Source organism: Pan paniscus, chromosome 10 (assembly GCF_029289425.2).
Source record: "Pan paniscus chromosome 10, NHGRI_mPanPan1-v2.0_pri, whole genome shotgun sequence".
In the NCBI taxonomy this organism is placed as follows: domain Eukaryota; kingdom Metazoa; phylum Chordata; class Mammalia; order Primates; family Hominidae; genus Pan; species Pan paniscus.
The window spans coordinates 93,369,665-93,384,279 of record NC_073259.2 but is presented as its reverse complement, the minus strand read 5'-3'; positions in this window follow the sequence as shown (position 1 = coordinate 93,384,279).

The following is a 14,615-nucleotide window of genomic DNA, read 5'->3' as shown; positions in this document are numbered from 1 at the left end:
CATGGCCTTAATGCTAAATTTGAACAGTGTGCATTATCTGATTAATTTTTAAAGAAGATAATTTTTTAAATTCCTAATCCCCATTTTTAATGAATGCAGTTTCATTCTTTTCTTCGGTGTCCTTTTCACACCAGTAATACTAAAAAGTTGAAATAAAAATTTAATATTTTCTCTTCTGCCCCTGTAAGTGTGTCTATTTATATATGTAAATGGCGCAGAAGAAACAATGAGTGTACAGTCAACAATTAGACTGAGAAAATTAGACTCAGAAAAGCTGATATATAGTTAGTTCATAAATATTACAGGACACAGTCTGCGGACAATTTCTTATAATTAAATCCATCTTTATTTTGACAAACAAGCTTGAAGATTATCAAATTCAATTTAAAAAACTGTTAATTAACCCAATTTATTGGCCAATTATTATCAAAGAGTTACTTATTTGCCTGAAGTTTTTAGAAATGGTTTTTGTTTTTTAAAAAAATGGCTAAAAAGTTATTCACCAATATGAACCTAAGACTAAGATTACCTTCTCTGGCCTTAAAAAAATCCCAGAAAACAAATATAAGATGATTTACTTTTATGCTATCTACTATTTCGCATTTTAAAAGCTATCAGAATAAAAATTATGGCAATGAATATGTTTCAGGCCAATGGCTAAATATTTCAGTTTAAATAGACATTCTTTCTTCTATGTGCTTTACAACAAAAGCTTTCCACATGCTATACTCAATGTTGACAGTTTCTAGTTAATTTATTGAAACTGAAATGTCCATATTTATATGGTCAATAAATCAACTGACCATAGCACAGAAACAAATATTTTGCTGTTTGATTATATATATTTAGGAATCACAACTTTTTAAAATCTAGCCAGATGACACTAAAGTTTTAGGTGATGTTCTTTATAAGCAAGTATAGCTTAGAGCTACTAACAAAAGAAAAAAGCTTAATAAGAATTTAAAATTAAAAGGAGACATGAAGATCACCCCTTGAACAAGCCAGTTTTCTTAAAAATCTGAATTATTTTGAACTTTCAGATATCTTGTTTGGGAAAAATGTTTGTTTCTTTATGCTTTTCAAATCATGTTTAAGGTTATTGTTTTCACATATAAAACCAGGTTACTAAAAAACATAATTACACTAAATAAATGTTTTATGCAAGAAAATTTTAAAAAATTAGGCAGTTTAAGTTATGGAAGCAAATTGACCAATCTGTTCTAAGAATAAAAACTTAGGTTGGTCAAATAATCAAATACTCATCCCAATTTGATACCTCATTCTCTGTCTTAGACAGCCATGAATAATAATTTTTATAATGCACTAGCAATGAAAAAAGTTCCTCATATTTACATTTTGGTTAGTACACCCACATTTGTAACTCTAAAATTCAAACCTTGTATTATCTATGTAATTTGTATCATTATTACTAGCATTCTAATTTTAAATAGATGTTATTTTTGGTAACATTTTAAAAAATGATAATTTGTAAAATTAGAACATATATAAGTAAAAATATTTTTTAATCAACAGATGATATGAATACATAGAGAATGAGTTATAAAGATATAGATGCGGTTACTCATATATTCCAGTGTTCATGGATCCACTGCCAGAGGCACAAACACAAACATGCTACTCTAGAAATGAATTTACTCACATACATATTTCTCTCCCCTTATTCTCTTCTTTTTTCTTGTTCTCTTCTTTCCTCTGCCTGTAAATGTGTAGATGTGATATTGAGAGACAGATGCATAAATACATTATTTTGTAGATGGTTTTTATTTGTCAAAAAGGTATAGTACTTAGATGAATTTAGTAAATTTTAGAAGCTGTAAAGTGGAAACCTATAAACAGATAAGGGGGATTCGAATCATTTTTATATCTACTTCTGTAGGTATACTGTGTATACATTCATACACATAGACATCCCCAGAGCACATGTTACCAATTAAAAGTTACATAAACTTAAATCTAAGTAAAAGCTTCAAAGCATACTTGCCTATGGAAAACATATATTGCCTTTAATTTAATGTTTAAAAAAATCTTTCCATAAATTAGCACAAGAATTCTTCTATTTTTTCCCTATGAATCTATAAAGTTAGGGAGGAGAATAGACAAAGATGAACTATTTCCCAATTTTTGTTAAGTATAATATTGATATAATAGAAGAACTAACAGTGTAGTAGTGATTTTCCTTTGAAATCAGGTTTCATATTTTTTGCCATCATGAGATTTATAATCTCTTTGCTTAGAATTAACTCAAAATTTTACTTTTAAAAATTACAGTGCAATCATTCACTGATTTATAGAATATGTACCTGGACACCCATTAAATAAAAGAAAATTTAGAAAATACTGAAGATACAAAAAATTACTCTTTGAAGAACGTATAATCTAGAAGAGGGAACATTTGCATGTTCAGCTAAGTAAAATGCATGAAGTAATGGGGGTATGATCAAAGTGTAGGGGAAGCATTCAAGAGAGTGATGACTTCCAACGAGGGAGTTGAAAAGCTGGAGACTTCACAGATATATTTCTCTAGAAACAGTAGCAGCAGATTTCAAAGAAAATGTCGTAACTTAAAATTTACAAAAAAGTCAGGGAACCATGGCATGTCATAACAAACAAGACACAGAGTGATGCTGTCTAGTCACATAAACCAGTTTGATGCTTTGACTGACTCAATCAGTCAAGTCAGAAGGAAAAAAGAAGGGCTTACCCTGTGATTGACTTGACTGGCATAGACAAAACAATCACACTTGTTTGTGTGTGTAAAGAACCAGTGTGCCTGTGTATACCCTTCGCACAAGAGAAGAGAGGACACAGTGACAAACATAAGTGACAGAAGTAACTGTGTTAACACACTTTATGATCAGACTGTTCTCTTTAACCTGCAATAACTCTGAAAAAGAGGAGAGGAAGGCAAAGGGAGAAATAGGATAATGAGTTTTAATGGAATTATTAGTGTTAAGTAAATACAGAAGGAATGATGTCAAGTCAGTGGCAGAAAAAGCCAAAGTCTAAAAGAAAGGCAAGATTTGATAAAATGGAGGAAAGGAAGAGAGAGAGGGGGTGGAGAAAGGGAGGGAGGAAGGAAGAATGTGAGTATGGGTCCCTGGAGGAAAATAGGAGCTACTGAGGAAAGAGGAAGGTGAGACTTCTGTAAGTCCTGTTTGTGGCAAGGGAGAAAGAACAAGCAAACTTAGGCTTACAGGCAACATAACTCATACACTAAAATGCTCTCTTTGATTGTAGGAAAAATTTCAGCTTATTTATGTCTGTTTAGTTAAGTCTCTGGTGTTACAGATTCTACACATTAAGCATTTTAAAATTGTTGTTGCATTTGTGCACTGAAAATGCACATGTATGTCTTGGACAAAAATGAACCATACAAAAATGTTAATTAAAATAAACTGAGGTCAGCTATCTTATCTTGTTCCTGCTTTCTTTCAGTTTACAATGACAAACAATGAACGATAACTGTCATTTGAACCAGCTAGTGAATAGTATTTACCAAGCCATTTCACTCCTGTTGAATCGCTTCTGTATTACTTCTATTTGTTCAGCACAGTACCCTAAAGCATTCTACTGTGTTCATAACTGATTTTCAGAAGCATTTTTTTACCTTTCTCTTTATTATTTTGATGAAATGATTCACTTGACATGTCATTAAATTATAATGTCATTATTTTCAAATACTATTTTCTATTTTGTGAGCTAATCTATTGCATAACCAGGTAAAATATCAAGTTTTACATCGTTTGAAACACTTTTCAAAGGACAATATTTATGTAGCTTTAGACAGCACTGAAAAGATACAGACTAATTTACAAACAGCTCAGCTCTTCTTGCTTTTGAACTGGTAGAGTTCATGTTAGCACACCTAAATTTCAACTGAGCAGTTCAGGTATGGAATACTAACTGCTTTGTTATCTTTCACATCTCTTAAAATGTGCAGAACTCATTTACCTTAAAAAGACGAAATGGGGTTGGGCACTGTGGCTCACACCTGTAATCCCTGCACTTTGGGAGTTTGAGATATGAGGATCACTTGAGCCCAGGAATTCAAGACCAGCCTGAGCAACACAGGGAGACCCCATCTCTTCAAACAATTTAAACAGTAGCTGTGCATGGTGGTGTGTGCCTGTAGTCCCAGCTACTCAGGAGACTGAGGTGAAAGGATGTCTCAAGCCCAGGGGTTCCAGGCTGCAGTGAGCTGTAATTGTGCTACTGCATTCCAGCCCGGACTGGGCAACAGAGCGAAACTATGTGTCAAAGAGGAAGAGAGACAGAGAGAGAATTACTACTAAAAGTTAATTGTTTAAACTGTCTTAATTTAAATGTCTTAAATTAACTACCTTAACTTCAGGTTTTCTTCCATTTTGCAAAATATCTGAAAAGAATCTGTATCAATGCATGCAAAATAATGGAGCAGTGACAAACACTTAATCATAAGGTAAATTAGCACAACAGTCAATACATCTATGGTTCAGCCACTCTAGTGATATGAAATTGGGCAGAGATGTCTCCACTCGAGTACCAACATGTATGCTGTAAGATACTCATTTCTTACGTTTACATGGCAACATTTTCAAGCCATTTCTTTGACTCAAGGCTTACATTCTTTGCTATTAAACTGACATGAAGGACACCAGTCAGAGCTTCCTGATGTCTTAACTATTGCACAACATGATAAAATGTGAGTTGTATTGACTGATTCCATTATTTATTAGTATTATCAACAATAGACTAATGTCCAGCATGTACCAGAGAATAATTCTAAAGATGATCATAAAACAGAAATATTCCTTCTCTTACATTAAAGCCAAGATCCTGGGTACAGATCAACAATCCTCAAACTACTTTGCCTGCATACTAGGTTGAACAAATGAGTCAATAAATTATAGATAATGGGAGCTAGGTTTCTTGCTGTAAGAGAAAGAAGTCATAAATAAGCAAGACAGAAAACTAGAATTAAACTCTGTGGTGCTGGACTAGAATCACAGATATTACCTGAATGTATGTATTTATATACAGACAGACATACAAACAGACAGACATAATTGGATATAGATATGTGTGTATACATAGGTTAATATACATGACTGGGGCAGGGAACATACAAGATGATCCTGGAGCATCTTGTAGTGCCTGAGAGTAAGGAAGGGCTCAATAAAAACAAGACCAGAGCGTATCAAAAGGAGGCAGGAGCCAATCAGAAAGAATTTCCCAATAGCAAAATCTGAAACAATTTGACAAATGCAATAAATAATTAGGGCATTGAATTATAACCCAAGTAATAAAAACAAATATCTATGAGGACACATGGGTATAAATAAATGGTTGAATGGACAAATAAATAAATGGGAGAAAAGGAAAATCTTCTTTACAGGAGAATTTCAAATAATATAGAAAAAATAAAGGAAATGGAAAATCACCATTAGAACACACTATAGTAATTATTAGTGTAGGCAAGAGCCATGAATAAATACTAAAATTAGCAGATGAAACTTTAAGAAGAAATAGGATAATTGAATAGCTGGCAAGTATCTTAGTGATCTGGTTCCCATTACCTGTCTGATCTCTTAACATTTTCCCTTTCACACAATAGGGACAATCCTGCCTCAGGGCCTTACCTCTGTATCTCTGCCTGCAGGGCTCTTCTGCCCCATATCCCCTTGACTCTATTGCAGCTCCTTCAAGTCACCTTTTCAATAAGGCCCTTCTTAATCCATCTCAATTATAAGTATAACCCCCTTTCACCACAGCAATTTCCTACCTGCCCCTCCCTTTTTGTTTTTTTGATTTAGCATTTGTCATTTCTAACAAACTATGATTCCCCTTATTTCTTTAGAATATAAACCCATGGGACCAGATAATTTTGTCTGTATTGTTCACTGCTTTATTCCAAGTACCTAGAACACTGCTTAGCATCAATGAATATATACTTCTTGAATGAATGAATGAATTCTATAAATATTGCATTTATTCTATGTTTCACATGCTGTGAACAAAATAGACATTATCCCTATGTTCATGGAGGATGCCAGTGTAGTGAGGAGACATACTTACAGTAACAATCATAAAAAGTATGACAATTGTTATAACCCAGGAAAAAGAAGGTACTAAGAAAGCACTGAGCAGACCAACTAAGTCAATGTCAGCTAAGTGTCAGAAATAAGTGACTTTTAAGTTAGAACCAAAGGAAAGGAAGACCATTAGAAAATTAGCGAGAGAAGATTTTTTCTTGGCAAAGGTAAGAGATAGGAAAACTTAAAAGATCAAACAAAGGGTATAGGGCATCCAGGAATGGAACAACATTCAGCCACTGGACTGGAGCATCCAGCAAGAAAGGCTGGAGAGGTTAGCAAATGCCAGATTACGGTAGGCATTGTTAACCATGATACTGGGTTTTGACTTTGATCTAAAGCAACTGAAGACACTGAAGAGATTTAAGCAGAGAAGTGACTCAATCCGACGTCAGCTGTACACTCTTTTTGGAGATAGGTTACGGATCGTGATAGATAAAGGCAGAGTTGCAGTAATCCATGCAGACATGGTGAATAGATGACATTTTTATTCCAATGCGGAGAAATTTTCCTATTTATGTTGGTTTCCATGAAATATTTAGAAACAGCTTTTTCCTCAAAGTAATGTTATTCATTAACTCATGAAACGTATGTTCGGTACAAGTTCACTCTTACTCTCCTTCCCTCCACATGTGTTTAACTTGCACACATACAATCACACACAAATATACGTACACATATATATGTGTACATACATGTTACATTGAGAAATATTTTTAAATAGCTGCTATTGTATAGTAAAATAATTAGGGTCTTGAGAGAATTATTATAAAAGGTATTGATATACATATATTCATAAAATAGTGAAACTTCAATTTCTTCGTAGCTACATGAGTTTTTTAAAAGGCTGAAGGTTATCTATCCTCCCAATTGAAAGTTCAATATAACTTGAGGCCAGGAGTTTGAGAAAAGCCTTGCCAACATGGCAAAACCCCGTCTCTACTAAAAATACAAAAATTAACTGGGTGTGGTGGCAGGCGCCTGCAATTCCAGCTACTCGGGAGGCTGTGGCAGGAGAATCACTTGAACCCAGGAGGCTGAGGTTGCAGTGGGCGAAGATCAAGCCATTGCACTCCAGCCTGGGTGACAAGAGCGAAACTCCGTCTCAAAAAAAAAAAAAAAAAAAAGAAAAAGAAAAAGAAAAATAGAAAAGAAAAGAAAGAAAGACAGTTCAATATAAAATGCTTTGGACGTGGCACGATTTATTTTTTTCATGCACTCAAGGTCAACTTACGGCAACTGACATCACATCAGACTGGCTTTCAAACTTTTGTTATGATCATAGTTAAACTATAAACCCCTTGATGGCAGGATCTATGTCTCAAAAATGTATTCCATTATCCTTTGCAATACTTAGCACAGGGCTCGACACAAAGTAGATATTCGGATGTGATAAATAACAACGTTGCCTATAGATGACATTTAACTTAAATTAATTCAGCAGATTTTTATTGAGTATTTGCTATATGCAATTTATTGGGTAATGTATGGCTACCCATTAGAAATTCAGAGAGGAGCAAAAAATATATACATTTCACACAGCACTGAGTTTGTTAAACCTATCAGCATATTTAATTAATAGGATTATCACTACTAATATCACAAATGAAAGACATTATTTTTCTACTTTATTTATTTATTTATTTTTCTACACTCCTACTTTCATGAAGTCTTTCTCCAGGATCTCCCTGGCCTCCAAGGCTCTCCTGTCACTTTGCCTCTAAAGTTCTGTAATGAGGTGTCTGCGCCAGCAATAATCCCCAGGGGTTCTCAGTGTTCCAAAATCCCCTCTCTCCCTCCCTCCGCCACAATGAAAACTTGAAACAAGTATTTTGGAAAAGCATTTCTGGAACGTTGCCAGCCTCTACCCTGGACATTAGTGAGAACTGATTTTCATATTTTCATTCCATTAATTTGACCTTATTCCTTCTAGAAAAAAAAGAAAGAAAGAAAGAAAAAAAAGTGGTGGGTTTTTCAGAGGTGGGAGCATTGGTATTAAGGACAATAAAAGAAAGAGTTAAAGTTATTTAACAGGCACCAAAGGAGAAAGAAAGATAATTTAATGTGTTTAACCCTTGCATTTCTCTTCCTTTGAGGACCATATTATGTGTACTTATGATTAACTGCATATTTATTCTTTTAGATTACACTATAGTGAAACAGCCTTTTGCATATTTATTCCTTTAGATTACACTACAGTGAAACAGCCTTTGCCAAAAAAGCAAACACTTGATACTTTCTTTGCTTTCTTTTTTTGCTTTGTCAGTATCTTATCACATTAACTATATATTTCTTCTTTTATTGATCACATCCTTTGACATTGAGAGACAGAAGTATTAGGATACGGTAGCTTGATTCACACTGAAATAACCTGGAAAATGCCTCAGAACCCAGTGGGCCACAAAGAAAAATTCAGGATGTTCCAGAGATTCTATAATACAATCACCACTTCATCCCTGCAAGCACAATGAGCTTATAGTAGTTATTTTCCATCCTGGGTAACTAGACCTCATAGTTAGGTTGCTGGGTGAGGGGCTAAGTAACACACCTTGGGGTTACTAAGGGTGTGTTACTAAAGAATATCTCTTAGTCAATGCCAGTCATCCAGTCTTCTGTGAGCCATAAGGGCATTTTAATGTTTATACTCAAAGTTCAAAAAAGTGATGAAAGACTTGGGGGCAGCAGATTTCTCTGAAACTTGTACCCAAACAGCCATGCAAATCAACATGGCCGGCACTTCAAAAAACATATGTTAAAAGTGAAAGGTTAGTTGAGGGTCGACAGGGGGGTAACAATTTACCTCATGTCCCTTCAAAATGGTTCACAGGCAAAAGTACTCATTTTCAAGGTTACCTAATTTTCTTCCTTTATCAGTGGAATCAAAAGTAATAATCCAGAGGAGCTCTCTTCTTCCTCTAGGCAGGAAGCTTCCACACTATGCCACTCATGTATTCCTTGCAATTGATTAAGATCGCCTTAGATGTGGGGAAGCTGTTTCTGATCCTCTTATCACAGTGTAAAGTAAAACATGCTTGACTGGTTAATAAAAATGGAAGATGGAGTTACAAAGGGAAAAGTTCACTTGAAAATAGGACCTTCAACTTCACTTGAAAATAAGACTAAAGACCTTTGGTCACACCCAAGAAAGTCAGACAAGCATATTTTAGACAAAGGGAATTGAAGGGTCCTTGGCAAAATTTTTCTAACTTACCATACTTAGGAATATAAGAAAAAGAGCACTCTATACCAGCTGTTTAAATTCAAATACATAAAACATACAAACAAACAAAAAATGTTTTCCAGGTTTAAGGTCCAAGGTCTAGGAATGCAATCGCCAAAGGCATCTGTAAAAGCGATTTTTTCATATGCACCAGAACACTAAATGAATTCACTGTATTTCATGAGTTATTAATACGTATGATTTTAATTTCCCCTTTTATAAATAACCATTCTTTTTCTCTAGTTTTTCCATTTATAATATAATCCATTTTGGATACTGCACAAGTAGTCATTTCTCTAAGGTTTTGCTGTAACAATTAGAGACAGTCATAGAACGTTAGGCATCTGATAGATCTCAGGGCTCAGTTAGAGATTTCCTCGTTATTCAGATGGGGAATCCAAGACACAGAGAAACGAAGGTCATGGCAGTGTCAGAACTGGGTTTCCAACAATGCTCTTTCCACAGGAGACCATCTAGACCATAACATTACAACTGTTGACTGTTGGAATTGAAGTTAAATTGCCAGAATTTAAATCCTGGCTCTACCACTGACTAACTGTGTGACTTTGGATGAATTACTTAACCTCTCTAAAATTTAGTTTCCTTATCTATCAATGGGATAATAATAATAGGTGTCTCACAGAGTGCTTTCTAAAGTGATTAGTACTTAGCAGGATAAAAAAAATGGAATATTAACCTTTGTAGTTGTAATACATCAAGGATTATTTGTAATCTCACCTCTATTTGGGCTGTGAAAGTGGGAATCAATATTTTCTCCTGGGGAAGTTTGCTAGAAAGGAAATATTTGAAATCAAACAACCACCATGACAAATTCTTATTTTCTATATTCCAGATCCTCTTAGCAGCAGTGTGTCAGATATCACTCAATGTCAATTTTTTATTAATATCTATCTACATTACTCAGTCATTCAAAAAGATGTTGCAAAAACAATCATGAGATCTTCAATGAGATAGTAATTAAAAACAGATATAAGAAATCAAAAATAGCTACAGAACATAAAGAACATTAAACACAAAACAGTTATTATGACTTGCAGAAACTTAATTTCTGAAAATTGAATTATTTTTATTGTCAACAGGAAGAATATCTTTTATTGGCACTTGTTTTTAAATAAGGCGATTCACCAACTTATATGTAGCACTTGTTATAGCACTCTGAATATATCTTTTTAGAGAACACTCCTCTCTGTGGTTGAAAAGTTCACAAGAGGCCTCTTCCCTTTCTCAAGCCTCACATAAATGGAGCCATTTCAGAACGTTGCTAAGCACTTAGGAAGAGTTTGCAATGTGGTTTGTTTTAGTGCTGGGAAATTCTTTTTGGTGTTACCCTGACCTCAAGTGGTCTATTTCCTAATGCTTTTAGGAATGAAAACATTATTTTTTATTCAAACCCATTTTATTTTTTAGACAGTTTATAAATTACATAGAAAACATTAAGTAAGATTTAATAGCCAGAGTGTTTCCTTAAAGTCTGAAAAGGAATTGTTGCAAAGGCCAATTTGGTCTTTGGGGTTTATCCTACTTTATTTTTTGTTCTCTCCCTTCACCTCATCTCCGTATTGCCAAACTATATGTTCTTCTTGCCCTGAATCTCATATTTGGTGCTACTGCTGGCATAGGTAGTTTTACATAATTTATTTTTATTTTCTTGCAGTGAAACTATGTATCTGTTCCCTCAAGACCCTGGACAAAGTATGTAGACTTTTATGAGCATCAGTTGTTTCCATGATTAAGGTCCATACGAATACTTCAGCATCTATCCAAACTGGGGAATTATAATTATTCTTAAAGCATAGAGCTTCAAGAATGCAGGCTCACAGATCATATAAAGATCATTTTAAAGACCATCTCAGCCACTTACTATACCTCTTGAGTAAAACACTTAAGTTTTCAAAGCCTTAAGCATCATCATCTATAAAATGGATATAAAAGTGAAATTGACTTCAAGAAGGTATTGAAATAATTAAATGTAATAATGTAAGTAAAAAACTTAGCATTATGTGTAGCACACTAAGTGGTCAAAAATGTTACCTACTGTCACCATCATATAAAACAACTGGCTTATGTGGTTGAGTGAAATGGTACCTATTATTATTAAATATTAGTGCCGTGGCATGCAACAATAATGATAATAAACCTATACTAACTTCTAGGTTAATAGGCAGTAATAACTTGATGTGCCATCTTTCACAGTCAACACTATACATATTAACTCTTCTGGTGACACTCAACCTTATTCCACTGATGGAAGTAAGCATGATTTGGAAGGCAGCTAGGTAGATCAGGTCCTTCAAACTTCAGTTCACAGGTGGCCGTGTACTCTGATCATACATCAGGCCTGCCCTGACTGTTGCTTATGGGGGTGGGGGCTGGGGGATTTAGCCATACCACATGTGCTTTTCATTAGTGAGAATTATATTTTACCTTTGAAGTTCTTGTTTTAAAATCCAATATACTTAATGTTCAGCAATCCAAATTATATATAACTACTCAAGAACTTTACATATCTCTTTATGGGCTTACAGATTTCTGTATGAAATACAAACTTTCTTTTACATATACTAAATCCCAAGAACATTTATTTTGGAAAATTTTCGGTGCTCTACTTCAAAACAGATGAACGTGACCCAAGAAAGCTAGGTGTATTACACAAATTATGCAATCCCATATCTGAATCAGGCATTCCAAAGACTTGTTTTTAACAACAAAAATCAAGTAGACATACACATTTACCCTACAACGAAATCTATATAATTATTTCCTAAATTGGTTATTACCTAACAAAACTACTCTGTTCTGTTTAGATTAGAAAAATCACCTATTTTATACAACACCTTTTGGAAATTCACTACATAAATTGATATGTTAATGGTTCTGAAAATTCCTAGAGGATGGAAATTGGTTTAGGCTTGTTTTACCTAGCAGGTAAAAAAACTTATAATATTTTTGCTTTTGAAGAACACCTGTTATCAACCTGAACAATGAAAGATCTTTGACACATGTTGTGGAGGAAAATATTGATCTAGATGACAAATATAGAAAAATCAATATTTTCCCCCTATGGATTGGATAAGTGGGCAATATTTAGCATGTCATCTGTTATTTCCAACCTCTGGAAGGCAGAGGGAACCCAATCTTTGGCTGCAATTTCAGTAAGTTACAAATTTAGCAGCCTAGGGTTCAACTTCATATGCCTTTGTGCTTAGGGAAGCTAAATTGCTATAGTCTGAATGTTTGTGTCCCCTCAAAAATCATATGTTGAAACTTAATACCCATTTTGAAGATATTAAGAGGAGGGACCTTTGAAGGTGTTTAGGTCATTAGGGTGAAGCCCTCATGAATGAGATTAGTGGCCTATAATGAACCTGTGAGACCAGAGTTTTTTCCTTTACCCATACAAGGACACAGTGAGAAGGCATCATCTATCAGTGACCAAATCTATCTTGCTAGTGCCTTGATCTTGGACTTCCCAGCCTCCAGACTGTAAAAATAAATTTCTGTTGTTTGTAAGCCACCTGGTTCATGGTATTTTGTTACAGCCTTAATGACCTAAGACATAAGGCTTGCCAGGAATTACTTGAAAATGATTGATATCATTTCAAAAATTCTAAACTAAAATTTCTAATTTAATTTTAAACACATCAAAATAGGTGTAAACTACATCTTGATATTCATAATACATCCTAAAATGGCTTAAGGATTTGAATTAAAGTTGTTTAATTCATTCATTCATTTAAAAATACCAAATAAATATTTATTGGGCACCAAGCATTGGATATTTAGATGCTGGAAACATGCTGCTGAAAAAGATAGATTCTTTGTCCTTAAGGATGATGACAGAGATGGATGTATTATACGAATAATAGATAAGAAATGAGTGTTGTGATAGAGTAAACATAGGATGCTACAGGAGCAAATCCGAGGAGTGTTTAGCCAAATCATAGGGTATGGTTTCAGGGAAGATATCCCTAGGACATAGCATTGCCAGAGAAAATAGAGAATGTCCAATAACATTTGATTTTCACATAAACAATGAGTAATTTCTTAATATAATTATGTCCCATGCAATATCTGTTGCTAGGTGTCTTGTATTTCCATTTGCTAAATTTGACAACACTACTTGAATACAACCTTTAAGTTTCAATCTGAAGGAAAACAAAGCATTAGCCAAATGAAAAGACAGAAAAGACCAATAGAGGCAAATGGACTCACCTGTACAAGGTGAATATTTAAGCACAGACACAGTGCCTGAAGAGAAGTACATGTAGGTCAGTGTAGTAGGATTAGAGATTTGGATGAGGAGAAGGTATGTAATCATATTTTAGATTGCCTGCTTTCTTTAGAGATGATGGAGAGCCATTAGGTAGTTTTGTGTTTAGTGCTATCAGATTTGTGATTTAGAAGAAAACCATCTGGAGTGGGACCAGACTCAAGAATCATCCTGAGTGGGCCAGGTGCAGTGACTTGTGCCTGTAATCTCAACACTTTGGGAGGCTGAGGCAGGAGGATCACTTGAGCCTGGGAGTTCAAGATCACTCTGGGCAATATAGCAAAACTTCACCTCTGAGAAAAAGGAGAAGAAAAAGAAGAAGGAGAGGGAGAGGAAGAAGAGGAAGAAGAAGAAGAAAGAGGAGGAGGAGGACAAAGAGGAGGGGGAGGGGAGGGGAATGTAGGGGGGAGAGGAAGGGAGGAGAGGGGGAAGGGGAAAGAAGGAAGAAGGAAGAGGGAAGGAGGAGGAGGAGGAAGAGGAGAAGAAGGGGGAGGAAAGAAGAAAGGAGAAAGAAAGAAAATAAGTAAGGAGGGAAGGAAGGAAGGAAGGAGGGAAGGAAAAGAAAGAAAGAAAAGAAAGAAAGAAAAAAGGAAGGAAGGAAAGAAGGAAGACACTGAGTGTTGTTAGGAAATTTACTGTGGGATGATAGTGGCTTGAATTAATATGATGGCAATACAGGTGAAGCGAATTAATGACAAAATAGATTTAGAAATTACAGTAATGCTTGGAAGTTCAGATCCTGAAGTCAAACTGCTCTGCCACTTATGAGATGTGTGTGGTAATTTCCCAAATAAGTGAAGAATACAGTTGTTTCAGTCTATATAAGTAGACTCCCTCTCTGAGCCGTTTCTCACTTAATATGGGCCTAATAATACAGAGGATTGTTGTAGTAATAAAATAAATAATACATTAAAAATACTTACCATAAGTTTTGATAGCTGATGCCTATGAGGGAGAAGAGACAGGAATTTTTAAAAAATGACACTCAAGTTTGTATTACAGAAGAAATAAT